This window comes from Oncorhynchus masou, chromosome 6 (assembly GCF_036934945.1).
Source record: "Oncorhynchus masou masou isolate Uvic2021 chromosome 6, UVic_Omas_1.1, whole genome shotgun sequence".
In the NCBI taxonomy this organism is placed as follows: Eukaryota; Metazoa; Chordata; class Actinopteri; order Salmoniformes; family Salmonidae; genus Oncorhynchus; species Oncorhynchus masou.
In genome coordinates this window covers 30,561,773-30,576,799 of record NC_088217.1, presented here as the reverse complement: position 1 = coordinate 30,576,799, position 15,027 = coordinate 30,561,773, and the positions used below count along the sequence as shown (strand labels likewise).

Here is a 15,027-nt window from a genome sequence, read left to right as displayed (position 1 = left end):
TGGATAAATCAGAAGCCAGCTAGCAATGCCAAAGTGCATGCCTTTCACCAACAAAAATCATGTATGCATATAAAAGTGACAATTGCCTTGAAGCAGATAATTTTTGTTTTATTCCAGTACTTCAGGCCATGGAGTAATAACTAGCTACTTGTTTGTAGAACCAGCGTCTTCACCTGAACGAACTTCACAGGAAAGGTGTAGGTGCTGGCAAAAGCACAGGCTGCGTCATGCACTTGAGGGGGCGTTTACTTACTAGAGCATGTGCTTCACTTTTTTTTTTTAATCTAGCAGCAATTTGCAAGGAGTGTGTGTTTTATTTATATTATTGGCTAATTTATTTATTTGAAACATGGCCTTTAAGATGTTCTCACACTAATCAACCGCTAGTAGCTAGATAGTCCGCGTTTAAACAACGTTTGGCGCATAAGATGCAGGAAATAGCTAGCTAACCAGTTAGCCAGCTAACATAGCTAGCTAATAGCGTCCCTACACAGAATAGTTACCAGCCGTCCTGCGCTCAGGTTGTTCACTTTAGGACTAGCCCAAGTTCATCTTATTTAGTTAGCTATGGACTCAATGCCTTTAATACGAGGTGTTTTATTGCGAAATGACGACACGCCTTATCAAAACCTTAACCGAGAATTCGCAACGAGAATTTATTATCCGAGCCCTGAGTCACCGTCTCCTCATGTACCCGACATCACAGAGACCAGCGCTGGTCTGGAGTGGTTTGAAATGGGCCTAGTGACCTCATCTGGTAAGTGATGAGATAGCAAGACAGGTTAATGTTGTATGTTCTCCTTGTGAGTAGCTATAGCAAATATGTTTTTATATGTGGCTATAGTAAGAAACGTTACATATACACAGTGCTGCCTGCTATGTTTAACTAGTGAGAATATTTTAACTATACTGCAGGTCCCGCCAGGAGCACAACAGACCAGGGAGTACCGCGGTCTCCTTATGTCACTGGATCAGTCAGCACCCAAAGCTCTCCACTCAGCAGTAAGTGATTGAATTACTGATGCACACTGCACTGTCATCAGCTCAACTGGCCTGCTTTATTTCACATTACAATGTCTAAAGCAGGGGTGTAGCACAGTTTCGCGTGACCCCTACAAGGTTCGAGCAAGGACCTTTATTTTTTCTTAAATGGGCCCGAGAGAAAAATGCGCAGTATTATTGATGGAAAATGTTGCTGTTTAGAGCTCAGGGATTCTTGAACGATTGGACAATCTCAACTTTTTTCCCACAAATATTTGTCATAATGCCTCCCGCGTGACTGGTGACTCCCGGGTGGCCCGGATCGCAGCGCTAGCTGTGCCACCAGAGACTCTGGGTTCGCGCCCAGGCTCTGTCGCAGCCGGCCGCGACCGGGAGGTCCGTGGGGCGACGCACAATTGGCCTAGCGTCGTCCGGGTTAGGGAGGGCTTGGCCGGAAGGGATATCCTTGTCTCATCGCGCACCAGCGACTCCTTGGCGGGCCGGGCGCAGTGCGCGCTAACCAAGGGAGCCATGTGCACAGTGTTTCCTCCGACACGTTGGTGAAGCTGGCTTCCGGGTTGGAGGCGCGCTGTGTTAAGAAGTAGTGCGGCTTGGTTGGGCTGTGTTTCGGAGGACGCGTGACCGTCGTCTCTCCCGAGCCCGTGCGAGAGTTGTAGTGATGAGACAAGATAGTAATTACTAACAATTGGATACCACGAAATTGGGGAGAAAAGGGGGTAAAACAAATATATATTTGTCATAATATTAACAAATAATTGTATATATTTTGATGGACCAAATGATAAGATATCATATTATGACAAATATTCACACCATGTAAAGGAACAATCTCATAATAAAAAATATATATATATAATCTAACGAGATTTGTCAACTCTGTCAGACACCATAAAAGCATTTAATTTGTACAATTATTGTCCAACATGTGTTTAATGGCATTGATAGTTTAATTCTAACATTTAGATTATTCAAATATGTAATGCACAACTCCAAACGTCTTTAAAAAAAAAAATGTATATAGCACTATTAAATGCTCCAGGGCTATTTTCATTAGCATTTTGACATTCTTTTTCTAGATTTAAATAAATCAAGCAAACATCCCTTAGGTCAAGCACACTAAATACTTTGACTCCATCGGTGACGGAGTTAACATCTGACAACAGATACTAAAAATAAAAGTTAAGTACAAACATTTTTTTAAATATGAAAAATTATTCATTTGAAAATCCACAATAAAAGAATGGTTGTTATCAGATCTTTCAACACCATGAAGGAGTTGACGTTAGACAAAAATCTTAGTTTGTTTTACAGTGTTGACAAATTGCTTTTTGTTCTTCATTCAAGTGGTTTATACAGTAGCAATTTTGTTTTTCAATAGTTGCATATTTGAAAATAAATAATTATACCTTAAACTATTAGGCTGATGGGTTGACAGTGTATGTTTGTTAAGATGGGGATTCCGATATATTGTTTGTTTTAAATCTATCAAAAGTAGAGAACGTTACAGACCATGAGTGGTCTTGTTTCACTACATGTAATGAGGACATTGGGGTGTTTGTCACGGATCACCCCGGCACTGCTGCTCATTCTGTTCACCAGTTCCAGAGGTCTACATCACCGGCTTTCTCGGCTTCACTGAACGGGATTCATTATCATCAACCCCGGACTGACTTGTCTGATTACACACACCTGGTTCCCATTTCCCCTGATTAATATGTTATATGTGCCCTCTGTCTTTGTCGGTTATTGTTCCCATGTCTGTTGGTCGTGTGAGTACCTATGTGGTGGTGCAGATTTATATATTGTGTATTACGGGTATCGTCATTCAGCAAGGTTTACCCTTGCTCTTTTGTTTGGGTACAGCCTAGTGTTTTGTTTACATGTTTGTTTTGGGTGTATTAAAAAACCCTATTGTGTATTCCTGTGCCTGTCTCCAAATCCTTTATACCAGTGTGACAGTCCTTATGGTATAGCTGACCCTGCTCATTCCTGGTTAATTTAGCATGTTAGGCAAATCTGATAGAGTTGACAATCTCCAGACACTTCTTTTAGGGATCAGTCTTAAGAAATATTCTTTAAAGTCACAGAGAGGTATTGCAAGAAACTACATAATGTAATTTTTCAGTTAATATCCCCTTATTGGCAGTTTTTATAATTTAAAACACTTTTTTGGAGAGTATGAAATCTGGATCCTTTGCTCTGGACAAGGGCATTTACAGGCATAGAGCCGACATGAAAATGAATAATATTGAGAATTCCAAAAACACATATTTTCCCTTATAATATTCCCCTAAATGCACATTTTAATGTTTTTTATATATATCTATATCAAGTTCCCTTGCCGGACAAGGATTGTCCCAACTTTCAAGAATCTCTGAGCTAATTTCCTGCTGTTCTGCACATTTTGCCATGAGGCTGAGAGAACATTTAGCAGTTTAAAGCTAATTTCCTGTAATTATAAAATGTTTGTGTTAATCTGCTATCTGGGGGGGCCTGACCTTTTTAAGGGTTGGAGGCCCCCAAAGTGTGTGGACCCCCCAGCCTTGTGTGGGCTGCATGGGTGTGTGCTACACCAGTGGTCCAGAGTGCCACACTTTATATTAGTTTTTATATTTGACTGTCAAATTTGACTGTCTAGCTTTCATTTCCTTAGACAGGGTTCTTGAAATTGTATGAATGTAGGTCCATTATCATTTCTACACAGTTTTGATTTGGTTTTAGTCATGTTAAATATTGAGTTCGATTCCCCTTCGGATTGGACCCTCGCACAGGGTTATTTTGACACCACACTGGTCTAAAGGCTTGCATTTTGAGACTTGTTGCCCATCTCCTAGACAGGATTTCAATGAAGCTTCATTAGTATGGTGAAAACACCCTGAAATAAAGTACACTTCCACTATGAGCCCACATCTTAGTCTATTTAATACTGTGCAAAAGTAGGCCTATACACAGCCCTCTGCCTTATTATAAGCACATAAGCTGTAGGCTACTGAAGTTCCATTTGCTAGGGTAAGCTAAAGGGTGTGGCAACAGTGAGTTGTGAGGTCCTTGGTGACTTTGTGGACACACTTAAAATTACAGACTTTGCAGTTCCATCCACCCCAGTGCAGAGCTGGGGGATCCCCCATAATCTGGAGGAGGATCCATGGACGGCTAGTCCTACACAGCGCAGAACACAACCATCCCCCCTGGGTAACGAACCCTCAGAACCCCTGGGTACATTCCTCTCGATGAGTAGACACCTCCTAGTGCCCTGTTAAAGAAGTGGTCCCTCTTACGATATACAGAAGTGTGGTTATGTCTATGCATGTTTTTTAAAGTTCTTACTTTATCATCTTGGTCATGTGATCAGCAAGGACTGCTTAATTCACAGAAGCTAATATTATTTCTCCCTCTGAAACAGCTCAAACTGTCCCTGTTATCAGAAAGAGGAGGGTTTATGCACTAGCCCAGCCAGTGAGAAGCGAATCTGAAGAGGACCTATCTAGTAAAGAAGGGATATCGGAGAGGGGGAGCAGAAAAGGGAAAGACAGCAGACCCATCCTGGGAGATCTGTTTGATTAACACACTGACTGATTTGTAACTGCCGCTGACTTTTTAATGTTTGATTATTTCCAATGTAATGCTGGTGAAGTCATTTACAATTCCTTACAGATTACCTAGTTTGATCCCCTCCTGTTTGTAATCTTTTTCATCAGTTTTGCAATGTGTCATTGTTCTAATAAAATATAATCAAAAAGGTTGAAATAGTAGAACATTTAAAATTCCCAGAGTGAAATAGTAGTATAGTGACAACCACTAAATGTCACTGTTGTGTTATTTCCTGTCTACCACTTTCCTCTCTGATACTGCTGGGCGTGTGAGTGAGAGGTTATCCTGTGATCTTGTACTTCACTGAGAAAATGAAACATGCACTAGTAGGTAATCTTTAATGGGTGTGATCGTGTCTAAGAGGGCATTGGGTCACCCCCTACTTCTTCTGATCCTTCCATGACATAGAAAGATGTGAATAGACAAACACTGAAGTTTTTGTCTGAAGTGGATGTGAATTCAACAGAATTGGGAATGTCTAGGACAGAGAAGGGTAATGACATTGTCAGACTAGCCATCCCCAAATGAGTGGTCAAATGGGGCAATTCATTTTTCCACAGACTGGCAGATGGGCCAGGTACTCTAGGAACTCATGGGTTTGCTAAACAACAGCTTTATGTAGAACTTTGATTTGTATATTCAATCTGCTTTGAAACATAATGAGTATGTGTCTCTACGTACAGTGGAAAAATACCCAATATATGAACAAATATATATTAAGAAGATGAATTAGGGAACCCTTTCAAGAGAATGCAGGCCTTAAGCCTTTGTGTTGGGAAAGAGAAATTGTTGGATTATTGAATTCAATGAGACTCTTCTACCCTTGAGTGGGTGACCTACTCATCCTCAGGGCCTATGCATGATGGGTCCACTATCCCACACATATGGTGGAGAATTGCCACACTCACCTACAAAATGGATTAGGGAGCATATTAACATCATCTGGAGTCTTATCAGGGGTTAAATTGGGATAGTCTGTCTCCAAATTTTGTTTTTTCTAAAATTGTCACTATATATTCTGTTTTGCTATACCCCCCCTACCCCACACACACAGACTTTAACCTCCCCAGAACCCCCTCTCATCCCCACCACCACACACATTAGCCATGGGATTGATGTTGGAGGGTGGGTCACCTAATCCCTGTTAGGGTGAAGGCACAAAGCGCATGTTGGTGCAGGAGGGGCCAAATGCTTACATCACATCTGTCTCACTCTGACACATTTGATCGTCCTTTATAGATCATCCCTGCCCTTCTACATGACTTAGCTTGCTGACCGCACATTGTGGTTCACCAATCAATACCTGAATCGTAAAATAGCAAGAGTGAGGGTGAGTGGTTGGGGCTGGGACCAGGGTTAGGGTTAGGGTGAGAGTATGGTTGGTGCTGGGACCAGGGTTAGGGTGATATGGTGGCTGGGGCTGGAACCGGGGTGGGTGAGAGGATGGTTGGGGGGGCTCTGCTGTGGAATGCATGGAGATTGACAGGAGGGACAGCAGAGTTTGATGGAGGGATACAAATAGTTAAGACACACCGGGGGGTGTTGTCACTGACTCCACTTTCTTTCACCTTCCCTCCTCACACCCTCTTGAGCCTTTTGCGGGGGTTCTTGACATGACACGTTTGGCCCTTTGTTTCCCTTGCCAACATTTACCCCTTCCTCCCTTTCACTCTGAAAAACATTTCTATCTTCCTTTTTGAGAAATAAAAGTTGTATATGTATCCTATCCTGTGTGTTCTCTTGTGTGGATGAGCTACATTACTGGTTTAGCTCAATAGGCCTTTCATTGGCCATGGTGACGTGGAGAAGTAGGTGACATGGAATTCAGAACATAACGAATGCTTTTTTTCACCTTGATGGAGGTATCACCGAAGGCAGGTGAAGGCAACCCTGATCCTGGAGTGCAGGTGCTTCATGTTTTTGATTGGAAGATCAGGTGTGTTCAATTTAGGCAATGACTGAACTGATCAATTAGCTCAGTTGGTCAGGTGTGGTGCCCAGTTGGAACAAAACCCTGCAATACTTGCAGCACTTCAGGAACAAGGTTGCCTACCCCTGACCTAAGGTGACAAAATCACAGAGAGCTATAGAGAATGTCACCTCAGAGATTTGACAAAGACCATGAATGTCTGAGTTGGAATAATAAAACCATAGCAGGCTTTCCCTTGGGCACACAGGAACACCATGTTCTACCAGCCTCCCAATTCAATGCACTACATTATGTATTTATTAAAATATGAAATTAAATCATTTGACCCAAAAAGGAAGGCAGGGGATATTTGAACAGAGGGATTGATAGTGACAGGTGGGATGCTATGGGGGGGGGGGTAATGAAATTGTTAAAGCAATTACCAGCTATCCATTTAAAAAACAACCGCAGTAAGGCATTTTGAGAGACAAATATGGACACACTATGTGGCCATGCCTCTTTGAGGACCATTGATTGTTTGATGATTGAAAGTGTCCTTTATGGTAAACCTTCTATTTCAATGTGATATTACAGTTGTGGTTTAATAAAAAAATGTGTTAAATTAGCTTAATAGCTTTACCACCAGCTTGAGAGGCTGTAAATTAGCTCGCTTCCATGGTTGTTTGGCATGCCTCTGTACACTGTAGATCTAGGGTTTGGTGCATTACCTTCAGAGGACAAAGAGGAGCCGTCAAAAATACCTCACAAATTACATTTAAAAAAATAATAGTTTGTGTAAGATTATCCTAGCAGAGGCCCACATGAAAAAATACTATAGTATAACTATATGTATATACTATAGTATTCACTGTAGTGTAGTATTTACTGTAGTGCTTTGGCAGACATGACTGTAGCATTTTTTATTTTTTATTATACTGAACAAAAATATAAATGCAACATGCAACAATTTGAAAGATTTTATAGAGTTACAGTTCATATGATGAAATCAGTCAATTGAAATAAATTCATTAGGCCCTAATCTATGGATTTTGCATGACTGGGAATACAGATATGCATCTGTTGGCCATTCAAATTGCCATCGATAAAGTGCAATGGTGTTCATTGTCCGTAGCTTATGCCTGCCCATACCATAACCCCACCGCCACCATGGGGCACTCTGTTCACAACGTTGACATTAGCAAACCGCTCGACCACACGACTCCATACACGTGGTCTGCGGTTGTAAGGCCGGTTGGACATGCTGCCAAATTCCTATTGGAGGTGGCTTGACTTTTTCCACATTTTCTTACGCTACAGCCTTATTTTAAAATTGATTAAATCATTTTTTCCCTCATCAATCCACACACAATACCACATAATGATGAAGCGAAAACATGTTTTTTGATATTTGCATAAGTATTCAGACCCTTTGCTAATGAGACTCGAAATTGAGCTCATCCTGTTGCCATTGATAATCCTTGAGATGTTTCTACAACTTGATTGGAGTCCACCTGTGGTAAATGCAATTGACTGGACATGATTTGGAAAGGCACACACCTATCTATATAACATTCCACAGTTGTCAGAGCAAAAACCAAGCCATGAGGTCAAAGGAATTGTCCGTAGAGCTCAGAGACAGGATTTTGTCGAGGAACAGATCTGGAGAAAGGTAGCAAAAAATGTCTGCAGCATTAGCGGTCCCCAAGAACACAGTGGCCTCCTTCATTCTTAAATGGAACCACCAAGACTCTTCCTAGAGCTGGCCGCCTGGCCAAACTGAGCAATCAGGGAGAAGGGCCTTGGTCAAGGAAGTGACCAAGAACCTGATGGTCACTGTGACAGAGCTCTAGAGTTCCTCTGTGAAGATTGGAGAACCTTCCAGAAAGACAAGACTCTCTGCTGCACTCCACCAGTCAGGCCTTTGAGGTAGTGGTAAAAAACAATATTCTCTGGTCTGTTGAAACCAATAACTTTTTGGCTTGAATACCAAGCGTCACGTCTGGAAGAAACCTGGCACCATCCCTACGGTGAAGCATGGTGGGAGACTAGTCAGGATTGAGGCAAAGATGAATGGAGCAAAGTACAGAGAGATCCTTGATGATAACCTGCTCCAGAGTGCTCAGGACCTCAGACTGGGGTGAAGGTTCAGCTTCCAACAGGACAACGACCCTAAGCACACAGCCAAGACAACACAGGAGTGGCTTCGGGACAAGTCTGAATGTTCCGATCAAAAATCTGAAAATAGCTGTGCAGCCACGCTCCCCATCCAATCTGACAGAGCTTGAGAGGATCTGCAGAGAGGAATGGGAGAAACTCCCCAAATACAGGTGTGCCAGGCTTGTAGTGTCATACCCAAGAAGAATCTAGTCTGTAATCGCTGCCAAAGGTGCTTCATCAAAGTACTTAGTAAAGGGTCTGAATACTTATGTAAATGTAATATTTCTGTTTTTTTGTTTGTTAATGCTTTTGCAAACATATATATAAAGCTGTTTCTGCTTTGTGATTATGGGGTATTGTGTTTTTAATACATTTTTGAATAAGGCTATAACGTAACAAAATGTGGAAAAAGTCAAAGGGTCTTAATACTTTCTGAATGCACTGTATAGTAGAGACATGAACATTCAATGCTCTGGCAACAGCTCTGGTGGACATTCCTGCAGTCAGAATGCATTGTGTTGTGTGACAACTGCACATTTTAGAGTGGCCTTTTATTGTCCCCAGGACAAGGTGCACCTGTGTAATGATCACGCTGTTTGATATGCCACACCTGTTAGGATAATCTTGGCAAAGGGGAAATGCTCACTAACAGAGATGTAAAGAAATCACTGCACCAAATTTGAGAGAAATAAGCATTCTGTACATTTGGAAAATTTCTGGGATCTTTTATTTCCGCTCATGTAACATGGGACCAACACTTTACATGTTGCGTTTATATTTTTGTTAAGTGTATCTTTGACATAAGTGGGGGCTTTCTCCTTGAGGAAACCGGATAATTACTAAATAGCACATTTTGCATAACCTGTAGGTAGGACTGGAGTCTGAACAGATCGTTCAGAGTTTCTGCTCTTTTCTATAACCTGTAATAAGTAAGTAAATATATTTGGTGCTTGTAGGGATAGATCAGGGTGAAACAATAAGTGTAGGGAGAACAATACATGGAATATACTTGGCATATAGGTTTCACTCTCATGGGTGGCATAAATTGGGATAAGGGGAATGGGTGGGGTATATGCAAATGTAATACTATATTATTACTATCTAAAAAAAACTGTAGACGCTAGTTTTTTTGCAGATATTACTGTAGTATTTACTATAGTATACTACAAAGTTCTATAGTAAGTACTACACATAATCGAGGGATACTACAGTGTATTCTCTTTTTGACAACAGTTTAACAATATCCAGAAGTAACACCCAACTGCCACGGGTAATGTGAGGAAGGCAAGCACTGCATTATGGGAGTATGGAATATGTCTGCTGGACTCTTGTCCTGTCCTAAGCGTTGTAACTGATAAAACAACAATTCAATTATCTGTATGAATTTATGAAAATCATTTATTCAACATTATTTTTTAGAATATTTACTGTCATGGGGTGCTTAGCCTTGAAAAGTCATCTGTGACTAAATTACTAAAAGTCTGTGCTTACCAGTGAGAAGGATGAGTCTATGCGCTGTGGTATTATGGCTTGTCATTTTGCATGTGTATAGTCCATTCCTGTGAGTGAAGTTGGAGAGGAGGAGAGAGTCTCCAGGAGAGCTGTTAGAAGACATCTGCACGCTGTGCCTGTAGACATGACTCCAGTTAGAGGAGAGAGAGGACCAGATGTCACTGGTGGCTAGCCGACTGCCCACGGACTATGTGAAGCTGTGAGGTTTGGCCTGAGGGTCAGTACAGGAGCAGGGCAGGAGAACGCCCACGGACTATGTGAAGCTGTGAGGTTTGGCCTGAGGGTCAGTACAGGAGCAGGGCAGGAGAACGCCCACGGACTATGTGAAGCTGTGAGGTTTGGCCTGAGGGTCAGTACAGGAGCAGGACAGGAGAACGCCCACGGACTATGTGAAGCTGTGAGGTTTGGCCTGAGGGTCAGTACAGGAGCAGGGCAGGAGAACGCCCACGGACTATGTGAAGCTGTGAGGTTTGGCCTGAGGGTCAGTACAGGAGCAGGGCAGGAGAACGCCCACGGACTATGTGAAGCTGTGAGGTTTGGCCTGAGGGTCAGTACAGGAGCAGGGCAGGAGAACGGACTGGCCTGGGAAGGCAGTGATCTCTGTATGTTCAGGGCCTGATAGAGTACAGCCTGTAGAATACAAACAGTGACATGTCTGATTGTCTGATACATCGGAGTAGGAATATAGGAGATGACCCTGACGCCTAACCGATGATGCAGGATCTAGATACCAGGTCAAGAAAAACATATACATTCCCTGGTTCATTTTGTAGGTGAGTATGTGTGGTGTGTGGCCATTCTCCACCATATGTTCTTCCCTGAGAAGGCTATTAATAATAGGTTTTGTTGTTATGATGTCAGTGAGCAAGTTTTGCTCACAAAAAAATGCACATTTGTATACAGTATATCATCTTACAGTTGTAGATTGTGCTAAGGAAGTTGATGAAAATAAACATTTTGTCTAACCTTTCACATGGAGCTGTTGATTTTACACCTGTACAGAGCGTCATCCTTCTCAGTGATGGTTGTGAGCTGGAGAGAGAGGTTCCCTGTATGCTTCTTGTTGTTATACACCTGCCATCTGCTTCTGTACTCATCACTTACACTAGACTTCCTGATCCCTAGGATCTCTCTGATTGGCTCAGCTTCAACCGTCTTTCGGACATACTCAGGCTTGGCGTCGGGTTCAGAACAGGAGCAGGGCAGCAGGACAGGCTTACCAGGATAGGCAGTCATCTGTGTCACTTCAGGGCCTGACAGAGTACAGCCTATAGAAACAGACAGCACAGAGACAGACCAGTGTGAGGGGGAGGTGGTGCTGTAGGTGTCACCTATAGACCAAGCAGGGCACACCCAAATGGATAATGCAAAAAACAAAAATGGTTGTTGATATGGTAAAAAACAAAGTGAGTCAAAATGCCCCATTTTTACCGTTATGTTGACATATATGACACTTTGGACTGTATTGAAATGCAGTAAACATTATACACAAAAAGTGGTAATTTCAAATAACACTTGGAGTGCAGCTTTTTCATATTGATGTTTCAATTTGATGTAATAATGTGCATTAATTGTTGTTAGAGCTATCCAAATTATTATAAAAGCCAGTTGAGAGGTGCACCTATGTATTCTTGTCACACCACAAGCATATGTTGAGACTTACCTGCAGCGATGTGAAGGACTGAGCTGATTAGACACAGACATCAATATGGTGACTGTCCTCACCTGTCACGCCCTGACCTTAGAGAACCTGTTTATTTCTCTATTTGGTTAGGTCAGGGTATGATTTGGGTGGGCATTCTAGTTTTCTATTTCTTTGTTGGCCGGGTATGGTTCCCAATCAGAGGCAGCTGTCTATTGTTGTCTCTGATTGGGAATCATAATTAGGCAGCCTGTTTTCCACCTGAGTTTGTGGGATCTTGTTTTTGCACAGTAGCTGTATAGCCCTGCAGAACTTTGCGTTCGGTTATCTTTTGTTGTTTTTTGGGTGTTCATTTTAAATAAAGAAGATGTACATTTTCCACACTGCCCTTTGGTCTCATTCCGATCTCCAATCCAAAAAACATACTGTATTTATAGTGCAAAATCTCAATCTATTCCCTACTCTATATTCTAGTGCGATACTGTAAGTAGACCTGGCTAAGCAGCCTGTAGTTTTATCATAAGAGGTGAAGAGAAGTGAATTGCTAATTTTAGGAAATGACAAGGGATTAGATGGGCTTAAACCACATTCTTTACTATATACATGGCCACTGAATGTTTATCTAGTCTAAAAGTTTATTTTAAATATCTGTCATTTGTCTTAATCGGTGCAGTAAAAATATAAAACACGGTGTGCAGAGTATCCTGTATTCTTTTCTTTAGGTGTAGTGTACATATCACAATTCATATTTATAGTTGGTATGACAGGTGTATGATTCTTTTCTCAAATATGTTGAATCAGTAGTTCTGTAGTTCAGTTGTATTTGGTTATCTGCCTAGAAACTCATCTGTATTCTGATTAGTCAGACGTTAATTGTTTGACTTAGAACAGGAACTACTTGAGTTGATGCATGGCTGTAACTGTGGTCATTTCATAATGGGTGCGTTCTTCTACTCAGAAGTTGCTGACACCTGCCAGGTCTTAAAATGCTTGGATAGATATTTTACATATCCGCTAGCCACATATGCTAAAACAATCTGTCGGTCGAAGACCGAGTCGATGACTTGGCCACACAACCATTGGTTGATGCATGCAACGTCTGAGCAGGGGAACGCGACCCAAGTAAATCTGCAATAGAGTAATCAGTCTCCGTCCAGTGTTGTCTACATAAAGTGTCATCCATCCACCATCTAAAGAAACCACAAATGATCCAGGTGTTTTCTTCCCATGGACAGGTCAGTAAAACAGCTATCCAGGTACCCATCATGTTATAGGTACACTCATCATGACCTGCAAATTACAAGATTTTGGTGATAAGAAAACAAACTGGAGACAGAGTTGGGCATTATCTCTTCATTTCCATTAAACATTTTTATTTTAAAATAGCCTTTTGTGAGGTAGACTAAAACAGTTCAAGAATCATCATTATTCCATAACGGACATGTGAAACAACAGGAAATAAATATTTCCATGACCGTCTTAAAAATGAGGTAGAAATGGCTAGAGAATGTACAAGATACAATAATAATACTACTGTATTAAAAAGATAGTGTTGAAATCCCACTTTTGTTGGACAAACTTATCTCCACGTACACCTTCATATTGATGACGCTGAAGAACATCAACTTGGGACAACAACAAAGAAAGGAGGCCAGGCTAACGTTATTATTAGTAATTGTGACTTAAAGCTTAATGCACATTGCATTATGAGTGTTAATGTACTTGTTGCTAAGCGCTTTTCCAATTCATCATTTTCTGGATTGTGAAACTATTTCCTCAGCCCTTCACAGAGTCAGCACTCAGAACTGATACAATTCTATAATGCTAACAAAAAGGCAAATGCTTAATGCTAACAAAAAGTTTATATTAAATTATTATTTGGCACTGATGCAATCCACTGTGTACATATTTTGTTATTGTGAATGTTTTTCTGGTGCAGATGATTCAAGAGCTGCTGAAACAACTGAAATATGTATGAAGGTCTGAAACCTAGGACACTTACTAGCACAACCTCTCTGCAAAATACTGTTAATGTTCTTTGGATCTGGAAGGATTTTTTAATTATATTTGAACTGAATGTTAAAGATAGAGATTCTGAGCCCCAACAGTTTGCAAATGTATAAGAGGGATATCATATATGGCACACTTTATACCCAGGATGATGTGGTAGCCTTGGACATGTACAGTATGTCTGTCTGCTTGGAACAAAGCAGCTACAGTAGTAGCCCTTAGCTACAGAATAAACATATTTTGCAAATATATTCAATAATTATGTTGCTTATCCAATGCCCTGGTTAACCTATAGCCATAAAAACAAAATCTATTATGAAAAATGGGCATATTTAGAGTAAAGGGGGTTTAGGAAGAGTTTATTATTTCTTCAGTTGTGATATTTTTGGTGGTTCTTGAGGCTCTGAAGTTGTTTTCACCACTGTGTCCTGAGGTAATAGATGAGTATTACAATAGGCACAGTGAGGTCTATAGAGGCCCAGCAGCTGTACACGGCTACTATAGAAAACACAAAGTAGAGGGGGTCTGGAGAAAGAACCTGTTACTGAGGTGTATAGTCACATAGTTAAGACATTTCAGAAACATACCTAATGTCATTTCTAGGTTACGTTGATAGGAAGGTATTTGATGGATGTAGACATTCACTTCTGACATCTAGCAAAGCTTTTATGTTTACAGGCTGAAAGTTGTCATTTGCATTTTGTCACAGGATGTCAACGTTTGTCCAGAAAAAGTGTTTCTTCCCCTTTGCTAACTACATAACACTTAATGAAGATCATCACTCCACCAAAATCTAGATGGGAAATAAAGCAAATATGTTTTATATATCTAAAACAATTATTGATGTACATTATGGTTTCTATTATCCTTTGAATAAAATATATTGAATTACATTCTACGTTTCAGGCATTGGTAGGAATCTCAATTTTCAATTCGCAAGTTAAAAGACTGGCAGTGTTCTGTGGGTGTTCAAATATTTGAATCTACATGGCTGTGCGTGTGTGCATGCTTATGTGTAAATGTGTGTGGGGACGTGTGAGTGTTTGTGCATGTGGTGTGTGTGTGTGTGTGTGTGCGCGCACAAACGCTAATATTGGTGGCCCTAAAAGCTCTGTGTTCCCTGTGTACAGTGTCTGTATAACAACAGCCATGACTCCATTATATTCTCCATAAAGCTCCCTACAAACACCAAAGGTAATACATA

The 15,027-nt window shown here is 41.1% G+C and overlaps 1 long non-coding RNA gene across 1 annotated transcript; it reads left to right on the top strand.

The window, feature by feature from the left end:
- Nucleotides 1-249: 249 nt before the first annotated feature.
- LOC135541066 (uncharacterized) lies at nt 250-5,977 on the top strand. The gene is made up of 3 exons (XR_010455909.1): nt 250-757; nt 916-1,002; nt 4,406-5,977. It is a non-coding gene; the product is annotated as an uncharacterized LOC135541066 (long non-coding RNA).
- The last annotated feature ends 9,050 nt before the right edge of the window (nt 5,978-15,027 follow it).